The following is a 15,255-nucleotide window of genomic DNA, read 5'->3' as shown; positions in this document are numbered from 1 at the left end:
TACGCCGGAAAAATTTACGGAGTTGCAACTATGCATACTGCTTTCCGGCAAAATAAACGCAACCTTGCGAAATTTCCGTCTGTTGCTTTAATTTTGGACACCAGTGTATTTTCCAGCTCTGTTTTGCTGCTTCATTGTGCTGGAAAATACTTGCACGCTTCTGTTATTCCCACATTTGTGTATTTACCACATTTGCGCTTATCTCACATTTGCGCTTTTCCCACATTTGCGCATATCCCATATTTGCGCTTCTCCCAAATTTGCGTTTTTCCCATTTTTGCGTTTTTCCCATATTTGCGTTTTTCCCATATTTGCGTTTTTCCCATAATTGCGTTTTCCCCATATTTGCGTTTTTCCCATAGATCTCCTACGAACCGTCCTACCAACCGTATCCTTCTTCTAGTCAAGTTCTGCCACAAATTTCACTTCTCCCACATTTGCGTTTTTCCCATATTTGCGTTTTTCCCATATTTGCATTTTTTCATACTTGCGTTTTTCCCATATTTGCGTTTTGCCCATATTTGTGTTTTTCCCATATTTGCGTTTTTCCCATATTTGCGTTTTTCCCATATTTGCGTTTTTCCCATAATTGCGCTTTTCCCATAATTGCGTTTTTCCCATAATTGCCTTTTTCCCATAATTGCGTTTGTCCCGTATTTGCGTTGGGCCCGAATTTGCGTTTGGCCCGTGTTTGCGTTTGTCCCGTATTTGCGTTTGTCCCGTATTTGCGTTTTTCCCGTATTCGCGTTTTTCCCGTATTTGCGTTTTTTCCGTATTTGCGTTTTTCCTGTTCAAAAATGGTTCAAATGGCTCTGAGCACTAAGGGACTCAACTGCTGAGGTCATTAGTCCCCTAGAACTTAGAACTAGTTAAACCTAACGAACCTAAGGACATCACACACATCCATGCCCGAGGCAGGATTCGAACCTGCGACCGTAGCGGTCTCGCGGTTCCAGACTGCAGCGCCAGAACCGCGCGGCCACTTCGGCCGGCGTTTTTCCTGTATTTGCAATTTTCACATATTTGCGTTTTTCCCGTATTTGCGTTTTTCCCGTATTTGCGTTTCTCCCATATATCTCCTACCAACCGTCCGACCAACCGATTCCTTCTTCTAGTCAAGTTGGGCCACAAATTTCTCTTCTCCCATATTAGCGTTTTTCCCATAGTTGCGTTTCTCCCATATTTGCGTTATTCGCATATTTGCTTTTTCCCATATTTGCTATTTTCCCATATTTGCTTTTTTCCCATATTTGCGTTTTTCCCATATTTGCGTTTTTCCCATATTTGCATTTTTCCCATATTTGCGTTTTTCCTATATTTGCGTTTACCCCATATTTGCGTTTTTCCCATATATCTCCTACCAACCGTCCTACCAACAGTATCCTTCTTCTAGTCAAGTTGTGCCACAAGTTTCACTTCTCCCACATTTGCGTTTTTCCCATATTTGCGTTTTTCCCATACTTGCGTTTTTCCCATATTTGCGTTTTTCCCATATTTGCGTTTTTCCCATTATTGCGTTTTTCCCATAATTGCGTTTGTCCCGTATTTGCGTTTGTCCCGTATTTGCGTTTGTCCCGTATTTGCATTCGTCCCGTGTTTGCGTTTGTCCTGTGTTTGCGTTTGTCCCGTATTTGCGTTTGTCCCGTATTTGCGTTTTTCCCGTATTTGCGCTTTTCCCGTATTTGTGTTTCTTCCATATATCTCCTACCAACCGTCCGACCAACCGATTCCTTCTTCTAGTCAAGTTGTGCCACAAATTTCTGTTCTCCCATATTTGCGTTTTTCCCATATTTGCTTTTTTCCCATATTTGCGTTATTCGCATATTTGCGTTATTCGCATATTTACGTTTTTCGCAGAAATTGCGTTTTTCGCATATTTGTGTTATTCCCATATTTGCTTTTTTCCCATATTTGCGTTTTTCCCATATCTGCGTTTTTCCCACATTTGCGTTTTTCCCATACTTGCGTTTTTCCCACATTTGCGCTTATCCCATATTTGCGCTTATCCCATATTTGCGCTTTTCCCACATTTGCGCTTATCCCACATTTGCGTTTTTCCCGTATTTGCGTTTAGACCATAATTGCGTTTTTCCCATAATTGCGTTGTTCCCATATTTGCGCTTATCCCATATTTGCGTTTTCCCCATAACTGCGTTTTTCCCATAATTGCGTTTTCGCCATAATTGCGTTTTTGTCGTAATTGCGTTTTCCCCGTATTTGCGTTTTTCCCGTATTTGCGTTTTTCCCTTATTTGCGATTGTCCCGTATCTGTGTTTGTCCTGTATTTGCGTTTGTCCCATATTTGCGTTTGTCCCCTATTTGCGTTTGTCCCCTATTTGCGTTTGTCCCGTATATGTGTTTGTCCCGTATATGCGTTTGTCCTGTATTTGCGTTTGTCCTGTATTTGCGTTTTTCCCGTATTTGCGCTTTTCACATATTTGCGTTTGTCCCATATTTGCGTTTTTCCCATATTTGCGTTATTCCCGTATTTGCGTTTTTAACATAATTGCGTTTTTCCCATATTTGCGTTGTGCCATATTAGCGCGTATCTCTCATTTGCGTTTTCCCCGTAATTGCGTTTTCCCCGTATTTGCGTTTTTCCCGTATTTGCGTTTTTCCCATATTTGCGTTTTTCCCTTATTTGCGACTGTCCCGTATCTGCGTTTGTCCTGTATTTGCGTTTGCCCCATATTTGCGTTTGTCCCCTATTTGCGTTTGTCCCCTATTTGCGTTTGTCCCGTATATGTGTTTGTCCGGTATATGCGTTTGTCCTGTATTTGCGTTTGTCCTGTATTTGCGTTTGTCCCCTATTTGCGTTCGTCCCCTATTTGCGTTTGTCCCGTGTATGCGTTTGTCCCGTATATGCGTTTGTCCAGTATTTGCGTTTGTCCTATATTTGCGTTTTTCCTGTATTTGCGTTTTTCCCATATTTGCCATATCCCGTATTTGCGTTTTTCCCGTATTTGCGTTTCTCCCATATATCTAATACCAACCGAATCCTCCTTCTAGTCAAGTTGTGCCACACATTTCTCTTCTCCCATATTTGCGTTTTTCCGAAATTTGCGTTTTTCCCATATTTGCGTTTTTCCCATATTTGCGTTTTTCCCATATTTGAGTTTTTCCCATATTTGTGTTTTCCCCATATTTGCGTTTTTCCCATATTTGCGTTTTTCCCATATTTGTGTTTTCCCCATATTTGCATTTTTCCCATATATCTCCTACCAACTGTCCTACCAACCGTATCTTTCTTCTAGTCAACTTGTGCCACAAATTTCTCTTCTCCCACATTTGCATTTTATCCTATATTTGAGTGTTTCCCATATCTGCGTTTTTCCCATATTTGCGTTTTTCCCATATTTGCGTTTTTCCCATATTTGCGTTTTACCTATATTTGCCTTTTTCCCATATTTGCGTATTTCCTATATTTGCGTATTTCCTATAATTTCGTTTTTCCCAATTATGCGGTTTTCCCATATTTGCGTTTTTCCGATATTTGCGTTTTTCCCATATTTGTGTTTTTCCCATATTTGCGTTTTTCCCATGTTAGCGTTTTTCCCATATTTGCGTTTTTCCCATATTTGCGTTTTTCCCATATTTCCGTTTTTCCTATTATTACGTTTTTCCCATAATTGCGTTTTTCCCATAATTTCGTTTTTCCCATAATTACGTTTCTTCCATAATTGCGTTTATCACATAATTGAGTTTTTCCGATAATTGCGTTTTTCACATATTTGGGTTTTTCCCATTTTTGCGTTTTTCCCAGATTTGCGTTTTTCCCATATTTGCGTTTTTACCATATTTGCGTTTTTCCCATATTTGCGTTTCTCCCATATTTGCGTTTTTCACATAATTGCGTTTTTCCCATATTTGCGTTTTTCCCATATTTGCGTTTTCCCCATATTTGCGTTTTTCCCATGTATCTCCTACCAACCGTCCTACCAACCATATCCTTCTTCTAGTCACGTTGTGCCACAAATTTCTCTTCTCCCATATTTGCGTTTTTCCCATATTTGCGTTTTTCCCATGTTTGTGTTTTCCCGATATTTGCGTTTTTCCCATATTTGCGTTTTTCCCATATTTGCGTTTTTCCCCATATTTGCGATTTTTCCCATATTTGCGTTTTTCACATAATTGCGTTTTTCCCATATTTGCGTTTTTCCCATATTGGCGTTTTCCCCATATTTGCGTTTTTCCCATATATTTCCTACCAACCATCCTACCAACCATATCCTTCTTCTAGTCAAGTTGCACCACAAATTTCTCTTCTCCCATATTTTCGTTTTTCCCATATTTTCGTTACTCCAATATTTGCGCTTTTGCCATATTTGCGTTTTTCCCATATTTGCGTTTTTCCCATATTTGCGATCTTCCCATATTTGCGTTTTTCCCATTTTTACGTTTTCCCCATATTTGCGTTTTTACCATTTTTGCGTTTTTACCATATTGGCGTTTTTCCCATATTTGCGATCTTCCCATATTTGCATTTTTCCCATTTTTACGTTTTCCCCATATTTGCGTTTTTACCATATTTGCGTTTTTACCATATTGGCGTTTTTCCCATATATCTCCTACCAACCGTCCTACCAATAGTATCCTTCTTCTAGTCAAGTTGTGCCACAAATTTCTCTTTTCCCACATTCGCGTTTTTCCCATATTTGCGTTTTCCCATATTTGCGTTTTACCCATATTTTCGTATTTCCCATATTTGCGTTTTTCCCATATTTGTGTTTTTCCCATATTTGCCTTTTTCTCTATTTGCATTTTTCCCATAATTTCGTTTTTCCCATAATTTCGTTTTTCCCATATTTGCGTTTTTCCCACATTTGCGTTTTTCATATAATTACGTTTTTCCCATAATTGCGTTGTTCCCAAAATTTCGTTTTTCCCATAATTGCGTTTCTCCCATAATTGCGTTTCTTCCATAATTGCGTTTATCCCATTATTGAGTTTTTCCGATAATTGCGTTTTTCCGATAATTGCGTTTTTCCGATAATTTCGTTTTTCCATATTTGCGTTCTTCCCATATTTGCGTTTCTGCCATATTTGCGTTTCTGTCATATTTGCGTTTCTCCCATATTTGCGGTTTTCCCATATTTGCGTTTATCCCATATTTGCGTTTTTCCCATATTTGCGTTTTTCCCATATTTGCGTTTTACCTATATTTGCCTTTTTCCCATATTTGCGTATTTCCCATATTTGCGTTTTACCCATATTTGCCTTTTCCACATATTTCCGTTTTTCCTATAATTACGTTTTCCCCATAATTGCGTTTTTCCCATAATTGCGTTTTTCCCATAATTGCGTTTTTCCCATAATTTCGTTTTTCCCATAATTTCGTTTTTCCCATAATTACGTATCTTCCATAATTGCGTTTATCACATAATTGAATTTTTCCGATAATTGCGTTTTTCACATATTTGCGTTTTTCCCAGATTTGCGTTTTTCCCAGATTTGCGTTTTTCCCAGATTTGCGTTTTTCCCAGGTTTGCGTTTTTCCCAGATTTGCGTTTTTCCCAGATTTGCGTTTTTCCCAGATTTGCGTTTTTCCCAGATTTGCGTTTTTCCCATATTTGCGTTTTTCCCATATTTGCGTTTTTCCCATATTTGCGTTTGTACCATATTTGCGTTTTTCCCATATTTGCGTTTTTCCCATATTTGCGATTCTCCCATATTTGCGTTTTTCACATATTTGCGTTTTTCCCATATTTGCGTTTTACCTATATTTGCCTTTTTCCCATATTTGCGTATTTCCTATATTTGCGTATTTCCTATAATTTAGTTTTTCCCAATTTTGCGGTTTTCCCATATTTGCGTTTTTCCCATATTTGCGTTTTTCCCATATTTGTGTTTTTCCCATATTTGCGTTTTTCCCATGTTAGCGTTTTTCCCATATTTGCGTTTTTCCCATATTTGCGTTTTTCCCATATTTCCGTTTTTCCTATTATTACGTTTTTCCCATAATTGCGTTTTTCCCATAATTTCGTTTTTCCCATAATTACGTTTCTTCCATAATTGCGTTTATCACATAATTGAGTTTTTCCGATAATTGCGTTTTTCACATATTTGGGTTTTTCCCATTTTTGCGTTTTTCCCAGATTTGCGTTTTTCCCATTTTTGCGTTTTTACCATATTTGCGTTTTTCCCATATTTGCGTTTCTCCCATATTTGCGTTTTTCACATAATTGCGTTTTTCCCATATTTGCGTTTTTCCCATATTTGCGTTTTTCCCATATTTGCGTTTTTCCCATATTTGCGTTTTTTCCATATTTGCGTTTTCCCCATATTTGCGTTTTTCCCATGTATCTCCTACCAACCGTCCTACCAACCATATCCTTCTTCTAGTCGCGTTGTGCCACAAATTTCTCTTCTCCCATATTTGCGTTTTTCCCATATTTGCGTTTTTCCCATGTTTGTGTTTTCCCGATATTTGCGTTTTTCCCATATTTGCGTTTTTCCCATATTTGCGTTTTTCCCCATATTTGCGATTTTTCCCATATTTGCGTTTTTCCCATATTTGCGTTTTTCCCATATTTGCGTTTTTCCCATATTTGCGTTTTTCCCATATTGGCGTTTTCCCCATATTTGCGTTTTTCCCATATATTTCCTACCAACCATCCTACCAACCATATCCTTCTTCTAGTCAAGTTGCGCCACAAATTTCTCTTCTCCCATATTTTCGTTTTTCCCATATTTTCGTTACTCCAATATTTGCGCTTTTGCCATATTTGCGTTTTTCCCATATTTGCGTTTTTCCCATATTTGCGATCTTCCCATATTTGCGTTTTTCCCATTTTTACGTTTTCCCCATATTTGCGTTTTTACCATTTTTGCGTTTTTACCATATTGGCGTTTTTCCCATATTTGCGATCTTCCCATATTTGCATTTTTCCCATTTTTACGTTTTCCCCATATTTGCGTTTTTACCATATTTGCGTTTTTACCATATTTGCGTTTTTACCATATTTGCGTTTTTACCATATTGGCGTTTTTCCCATATATCTCCTACCAACCGTCCTACCAATCGTATCCTTCTTCTAGTCAAGTTGTGCCACAAATTTCTCTTTTCCCACATTCGCGTTTTTCCCATATTTGCGTTTTCCCATATTTGCGTTTTACCCATATTTTCGTATTTCCCATATTTGCGTTTTTCCCATATTTGTGTTTTTCCCATATTTGCGTTTTTCTCTATTTGCGTTTTTCCCATAATTTCGTTTTTCCCATAATTGCGTTTTTCCCATAATTGCGTTTTTCCCATATTTGCGTTTTTCCCATATTTGCGTTTTTCCTGTATTTGCATATTTCTCATATTTGCATATATCCCATATTTGCGTTTTCCCATATTTGCGTTTTTCCCATATTTGCGTTTTTCCCATGTGGTGTCACCGCCAGACACCACACTTGCGAGGTGGTAGCCTTTAAATCGGCCTCGGTCCGCTAGTATACGTCGGATTCGCGTGGCGCCACTGTCAGTAATTGCAAATCAAGCGCCACCACACGGCAGGTCTAGAGAGACGTCCTAGGACTCGCCCCAGTTGTACAGCCGACGTAGCTAGCAACAGTTCACTGACCAATACGCTCTCGTTTGCTGAGACGATAGTGAGCATAGCCTTCAGCTAAGTCATTGGCTACGACCTAGCAAGGCGCCATAGCATTTGATATTTTATGAAGAATGTACAATCAAGAGCGATGCACACAGATTATGGATTAAAGTTAAGTATTCAAGAAGCACCGTACGTTATTTTGTAGACTCAACTCCTTTAACTGTTCCACACCTCACACCAGTCGGCGTGAGCTTCAACACGAGCCTTTCGGCTACCTCCGAGTGGCTTGGCTGTCTTGCCACGCCACTACATCCCATATTTGCGTTTTTCCCATATTTGCTTTTCTTCCATATATCTCTTACCCACGGTCCTACCAACTGAATCCTTCTTGAAGTCAAGTTGTGCCACAATTTTCTCTCCTTCCATATTTGCGTATTTCCCATATTTGCGTTTACCCCATATTTGCGTTTTTCCCACATTTGCGTTTTTCATATAATTAAGTTTTTCCCATAATTGCGTTGTTCCCAAAATTTCGTTTTTCCCATAATTGCGTTTCTCCCATAATTGCGTTTCTCCCATAATTGCGTTTCTTCCATAATTGCGTTTATCCCATTATTGAGTTTTTCCGATAATTGCGTTTTTCCGATAATTGCGTTTTTCCGATAATTGCGTTTTTCCGATAATTTCGTTTTTCCATATTTGCGTTCTTCCCATATTTGCGTTTCTCCCATATTTGCGTTTCTGCCATATTTGCGTTTCTGTCATATTTGCGTTTCTCCCATATTTGCGTTTATCCCATATTTGCGTTTTTCCCATATTTGCGTTTTACCTATATTTGCCTTTTTCCCATATTTGCGTATTTCCCATATTTGCGTATTTCCCATATTTGCGTTTTTCCCATATTTGCGTTTTTCCCATATTTGCGTTTTTCCCATATTTGCGTTTTTCCCATATTTGCGTTTTTCCCATATTTGCGTTTTTCCCATATTTGCGTTTATCCCATATTTGCGTTTCTCCCATATTTGCGTTTCTCCCATATTTGCGTTTCTCCCATATTTGCGTTTCTCCCATATTTGCGTTTCTGCCATATTTGCGTTTCTGCCGTATTTGCGGTTTTCCCATATTTTCGGTTTTCCCATATTTGCGTTTATCCCATATTTGCGTTTTTCCCATATTTGCGTTTTTCCCATATTTGCGTTTTACCTATATTTGCCTTTTTCCCATATTTGCGTATTTCCCATATTTGCGTTTTACCCATATTTGCCTTTTCCACATATTTCCGTTTTTCCTATAATTACGTTTTTCCCATAATTGCGTTTTTCCCATAATTGCATTTTTCCCATAATTGCGTTTTTCCCATAATTGCGTTTTTCCCATAATTGCGTTTTTCCCATAATTGCGTTTTTCCCATAATTGCGTTTTTCCCATAATTTCATTTTTCCCATAATTACGTTTCTTCCATAATTGCGTTTATCACATAATTGAATTTTTCCGATAATTGCGTTTTTCACATATTTGCGTTTTTCCCAGATTTGCGTTTTTCCCAGATTTGCGTTTTTCCCATATTTGCGTTTTTCCCATATTTGCGTTTGTACCATATTTGCGTTTTTCCCATATTTGCGATTCTCCCATATTTGCGTTTTTCACATATTCGCGTTTTTCCCATATTTGCGTTTTTCCCATATTTGCGTTTTACTTATATTTGCCTTTTTCCCATATTTGCGTATTTCCTATATTTGCGTATTTCCTATAATTTCGTTTTTCCCAATTTTGCGGTTTTCCCATATTTGCGTTTTTCCGATATTTGCGTTTTTCCCATATTTGTGTTTTTCCCATATTTGCGTTTTTCCCATGTTAGCGTTTTTCCCATATTTGCGTTTTTCCTGTATTTGCATATTTCTCATATTTGCATATATCCCATATTTGCGTTTTCCCATTTTTGCGTTTTTCCCAGATTTGCGTTTTTCCCATATTTGCGTTTTTACCATATTTGCGTTTTTACCATATTTGCGTTTTTACCATATTTGCGTTTTTCCCATATTTGCGTTTTTCCCATATTTGCGTTTTTCCCATATTTGCGTTTTTCCCATATTTGCGTTTTTCCCATATTTGCGTTTTCCCCATATTTGCGTTTTTCCCATGTATCTCCTACCAACCGTCCTACCAACCATATCCTTCTTCTAGTCACGTTGTGCCACAAATTTCTCTTCTCCCATATTTGCGTTTTTCCCATATTTGCGTTTTTCCCATGTTTGTGTTTTCCCATTATTTGCGTTTTTCCCATATTTGCGTTTTTCCCCATATTTGCGATTTTTCCCATATTTGCGTTTTTCACATAATTGCGTTTTTCCCATATTTGCGTTTTTCCCATATTGGTGTTTTCCCAATATTTGCGTTTTTCCCATATATTTCCTACCAACCATCCTACCAACCATATCCTTCTTCTAGTCAAGTTGCGCCACAAATTTCTCTTCTCCCATATTTTCGTTTTTCCCATATTTTCGTTACTCCAATATTTGCGCTTTTGCCATATTTGCGTTTTTCCCATATTTGCGATCTTCCCATATTTGCGTTTTTCCCATTTTTACGTTTTCCCCATATTTGCGTTTTTACCATTTTTGCGTTTTTCCCATAATTTCGTTTTTCCCATAATTTCGTTTTTCCCATAATTGCGTTTTTCCCATAATTGCGTTTTTCCCATAATTGCGTTTTTCCCATAATTGCGTTTTTCCCATAATTGCGTTTTTCCCATATTTGCGTTTTTCCTGTATTTGCATATTTCTCATATTTGCATATATCCCATATTTGCGTTTTCCCATATTTGCGTTTTTCCCATATTTGCGTTTTTCCCATGTGGTGTCACCGCCAGACACCACACTTGCGAGGTGGTAGCCTTTAAATCGGCCTCGGTCCGCTAGTATACGTCGGATTCGCGTGGCGCCACTGTCAGTAATTGCAAATCAAGCGCCACCACACGGCAGGTCTAGAGAGACGTCCTAGGACTCGCCCCAGTTGTACAGCCGACGTAGCTAGCAACAGTTCACTGACCAATACGCTCTCGTTTGCTGAGACGATAGTTAGCATAGCCTTCAGCTAAGTCATTGGCTACGACCTAGCAAGGCGCCATAGCATTTGATATTTTATGAAGAATGTACAATCAAGAGCGATGCACACAGATTATGGATTAAAGTTAAGTATTCAAGAAGCACCGTACGTTATTTAGTAGACTCAACTCCTTTAACTGTTCCACACCTCACACCAGTCGGCGTGAGCTTCAACACGGGCCTTTCGGCTACCTCCGAGTGGCTTGGCTGTCTTGCCACGCCACTACATCCCATATTTGCGTTTTTCCCATATTTGCTTTTCTTCCATATATCTCTTACCCACGGTCCTACCAACTGAATCCTTCTTGAAGTCAAGTTGTGCCACAATTTTCTCTCCTTCCATATTTGCGTATTTCCCATATTTGCGTTTACCCCATACTTGCGTTTTTCCCACATTTGCGTTTTTCATATAATTACGTTTTTCCCATAATTGCATTGTTCCCAAAATTTCGTTTTTCCCATAATTGCGTTTCTCCCATAATTGCGTTTCTCCCATAATTGCGTTTCTTCCATAATTGCGTTTATCCCATTATTGAGTTTTTCCGATAATTGCGTTTTTCCGATAATTGCGTTTTTCCGATAATTTCGTTTTTCCATATTTGCGTTCTTCCCATATTTGCGTTTCTCCCATATTTGCGTTTCTGCCATATTTGCGTTTCTGTCATATTTGCGTTTCTCCCATATTTGCGGTTTTCCCATATTTGCGTTTATCCCATATTTGCGTTTATCCCATATTTGCGTTTATCCCATATTTGCGTTTTTCCCATATTTGCGTTTTTCCCATATTTGCGTGTTTCCCATATTTGCGTATTTCCCATATTTGCGTATTTCCCATATTTGCGTTTTTCCCATATTTGCGTTTTTCCCATATTTGCGTTTTTCCCATATTTGCGTTTCTCCCATATTTGCGTTTCTCCCATATTTGCGTTTCTCCCATATTTGCGTTTCTCCCATATTTGCGTTTCTCCCATATTTGCGTTTCTCCCATATTTGCGTTTCTCCCATATTTGCGTTTCTCCCATATTTGCGTTTCTCCCATATTTGCGTTTCTCCCATATTTGCGTTTCTCCCATATTTGCGTTTCTCCCATATTTGCGTTTCTCCCATATTTGCGTTTCTCCCATATTTGCGTTTCTCCCATATTTGCGTTTCTCCCATATTTGCGTTTCTCCCATATTTGCGTTTCTCCCATATTTGCGTTTCTCCCATATTTGCGTTTCTCCCATATTTGCGTTTCTCCCATATTTGCGTTTCTCCCATATTTGCGTTTCTCCCATATTTGCGTTTCTCCCATATTTGCGTTTCTCCCATATTTGCGTTTCTCCCATATTTGCGTTTCTCCCATATTTGCGTTTCTCCCATATTTGCGTTTCTCCCATATTTGCGTTTCTCCCATATTTGCGGTTTTCCCATATTTGCGTTTATCACATATTTGCGTTTATCACATATTTGCGTTTATCACATATTTGCGTTTTTCCCATATTTGCGTTTTTCCCATATTTGCGTTTTTCCCATATTTGCGTTTTTCCCATATTTGCCTTTTTCCCATATTTGCGTATTTCCCATATTTGCGTTTTTCCCATATTTGCGTTTTACCCATATTTGCCTTTTCCACATATTTCCGTTTTTCCTATAATTACGTTTTTCCCATAATTGCGTTTTTCCCATAATTGCGTTTTTCCCATAATTGCGTTTTTCCCATAATTGCGTTTTTCCCATAATTGCGTTTTTCCCATAATTGCGTTTTTCCCATAATTGCGTTTTTCCCATAATTTCGTTTTTCCCATAATTTCGTTTTTCCCATAATTTCGTTTTTCCCATAATTTCGTTTTTCCCATAATTTCGTTTTTCCCATAATTACGTTTCTTCGATAATTGCGTTTATCACATAATTGAATTTTTCCGATAATTGCGTTTTTCACATATTTGCGTTTTTCCCAGATTTGCGTTTTTCCCAGATTTGCGTTTTTCCCAGATTTGCGTTTTTCCCAGATTTGCGTTTTTCCCAGATTTGCGTTTTTCCCAGATTTGCGTTTTTCCCATATTTGCGTTTTTCCCATATTTGCGTTTTTCCCATATTTGCGTTTTTCCCATATTTGCGTTTTTCCCATATTTGCGTTTTTCCCATATTTGCGTTTTTCCCATATTTGCGTTTTTCCCATATTTGCGTTTTTCCCATATTTGCGTTTTTCCCATATTTGCGTTTTTCCCATATTTGCGTTTTTCCCATATTTGCGTTTTTCCCATATTTGCGTTTTTCCCATATTTGCGTTTTTCCCATATTTGCGTTTTTCCCATATTTGCGTTTTTCCCAGATTTGCGTTTTTCCCAGATTTGCGTTTTTCCCAGATTTGCGTTTTTCCCAGATTTGCGTTTTTCCCAGATTTGCGTTTTTCCCAGATTTGCGTTTTTCCCATATTTGCGTTTTTCCCATATTTGCGTTTTTCCCATATTTGCGTTTTTCCCATATTTGCGTTTTCCCATATTTGCGTTTTTCCCATATTTGCGTTTTTCCCATATTTGCGTTTTTCCCATATTTGCGTTTTTCCCATATTTGCGTTTTTCCCATATTTGCGTTTTTCCCATATTTGCGTTTTTCCCATATTTGCGTTTTTCCCATATTTGCGTTTTTCCCATATTTGCGTTTTTCCCATATTTGCGTTTTTCCCATATTTGCGTTTTTCCCATATTTGCGTTTTTCCCATATTTGCGTTTTTCCCATATTTGCGTTTTTCCCATATTGGCGTTTTCCCCATATTTGCGGTTTTCCCATATATTTCCTACCAACCATCCTACCAACCATCTCCTTCTTCTAGTCAAGTTGTGCCACAAATTTCTCTTCTCCCATATTATCGTTCTTCCCATATTTTTGTTACAACAATATTTGCGCTTTTGCCATATTTGCGTTTTTCCCATATTTGCGTTTTTCCCATATTTGTGTTTTTCCCATATTTGCGTTTTTCCCATATTTGCATTTTTCCCATATTTGCGTTTTTCCCATTTTTGCGTTTTTCCGATATTTGCGTTTTATCCCATATTTGCGTTTTCTCCCATATTTGCGTTTTTTCCCATATTTGCGTTTCTCCCATATTTGCGTTTTTCCCATATTTGCGTTTTTCCCATATTTGCGTTTTTCCCATATTTGCGTTTTTCCCATATTTGCGTTTTTCCCATATTTGCGTTTTTCCCATATGTGCGTTTTTCCCATATTTGCGTTTTTCCCGGATTTGCGTTTTTCCTGTATTAGCGTTTTTCCCGTATTAGCGATTTTCCCGTATTAGCGTTTTTCCCGTATTAGCGTTTTTCCCGTATTAGCGTTTTTCCCGTATTAGCGTTTTTCCCGAATTTGCGTTTTTCCCATATTTGCGTTTTTCCCGTAATTGCGATTTTCCCGTATTTTCGTTTTTCCCATATTTGCGTTTTTCCCGTATTTGCGTTTCTCCCGTATTTGCGTTTCTCCCGTATTTGCTTTTCTCCCATATTTGGGTTTTTCCCATATTTGCGTTTTTCCCATATTTGCGTTTTTCCCATATTTGCGTTTTTCCCATATTTGCGTTTTTCCCATATTTGCGTTTTTCCCATATTTGCGTTTTTCCGTTATTTGCGTTTTTCCCATATTTGCGTATTTCCCCTATTTGAGTTCTTCCCCTATTTGCGTTCTTCCCGTATCTGCATTCTTCCCGTATCTGCGTTCTTCCCGTATCTGCGTTCTTCCCGTATCTGCGTTCTTCCCGTATCTGCGTTCTTCCCGTATCTGCGTTCTTCCCGTATCTGCGCTCTTCCCGTATCTGCGTTCTTCCCGTATCTGCGTTTTTCTCATATCTTCGTTTCTCCTGTAATTGCGTTTCTCCCGTAATTGTGTTTGTCCCGTAATTGCGTTTGTCCCGTAATTGCGTTTGTCCCGTAATTGCGACTGTCCCATATTGCGTTTGTCCCGTAATTGCGTTTGTCCCGTAATTGCGTTTGTCCCGTAATTGCGTTTTTCCCGTAATTGCGTTTGTCCCGTAATTGCGTTTGTCCCGTAATTGCGTTTGTCCCGTAATTGCGTTTGTCCCGTAATTGCGTTTGTCCCGTAATTGCGTTTGTCCCGTAATTGAGTTGTTCCAATATTTGCGTTTTTCCCATGTATCTCCTACCAACCGTCCTACGAACCATATCCTTCTTCTAGTCACGTTGTGCCACAAATTTCTCTTATCCCATATTTGCGTTTTACCCATGTTTGTGGTTTTCCGATATTTTCGTTTTTCCCATATTTGCGTTTTTCCCATATTTGCGTTTTTCCCATATTTGCGTTTTTCCCATATTTGCGTTCTTCCCATATTTGCGTTTTTCCCATATTTGCGTTTATCCCATATTTGCGATTATCCCATATTTGCGCTTTTCCCATATTTGCGCTTTTCCCATATTTGCGCTTTTCCGATATTTGCTATTTTCCCATATTTGCGCTTTTCCCATATTTGCGCTTTTCCCATATTTGCGCTTTTCCCATATTTGCGCTTTTCCCATATTTGCGCTTTTCCCATATTTGCGCTTTTCCAATATTTGCGCTTTTCCCATATTTGCGCTTTTCCCATATTTGCGCTTTTCCCATATTTGCGCTTTTCCCATATT

The sequence above is a fragment of the Schistocerca nitens genome, chromosome 1 (assembly GCF_023898315.1).
Source record: "Schistocerca nitens isolate TAMUIC-IGC-003100 chromosome 1, iqSchNite1.1, whole genome shotgun sequence".
Classification (NCBI taxonomy): Eukaryota; Metazoa; Arthropoda; class Insecta; order Orthoptera; family Acrididae; genus Schistocerca; species Schistocerca nitens.
This window is presented reverse-complemented; position numbering follows the sequence as displayed.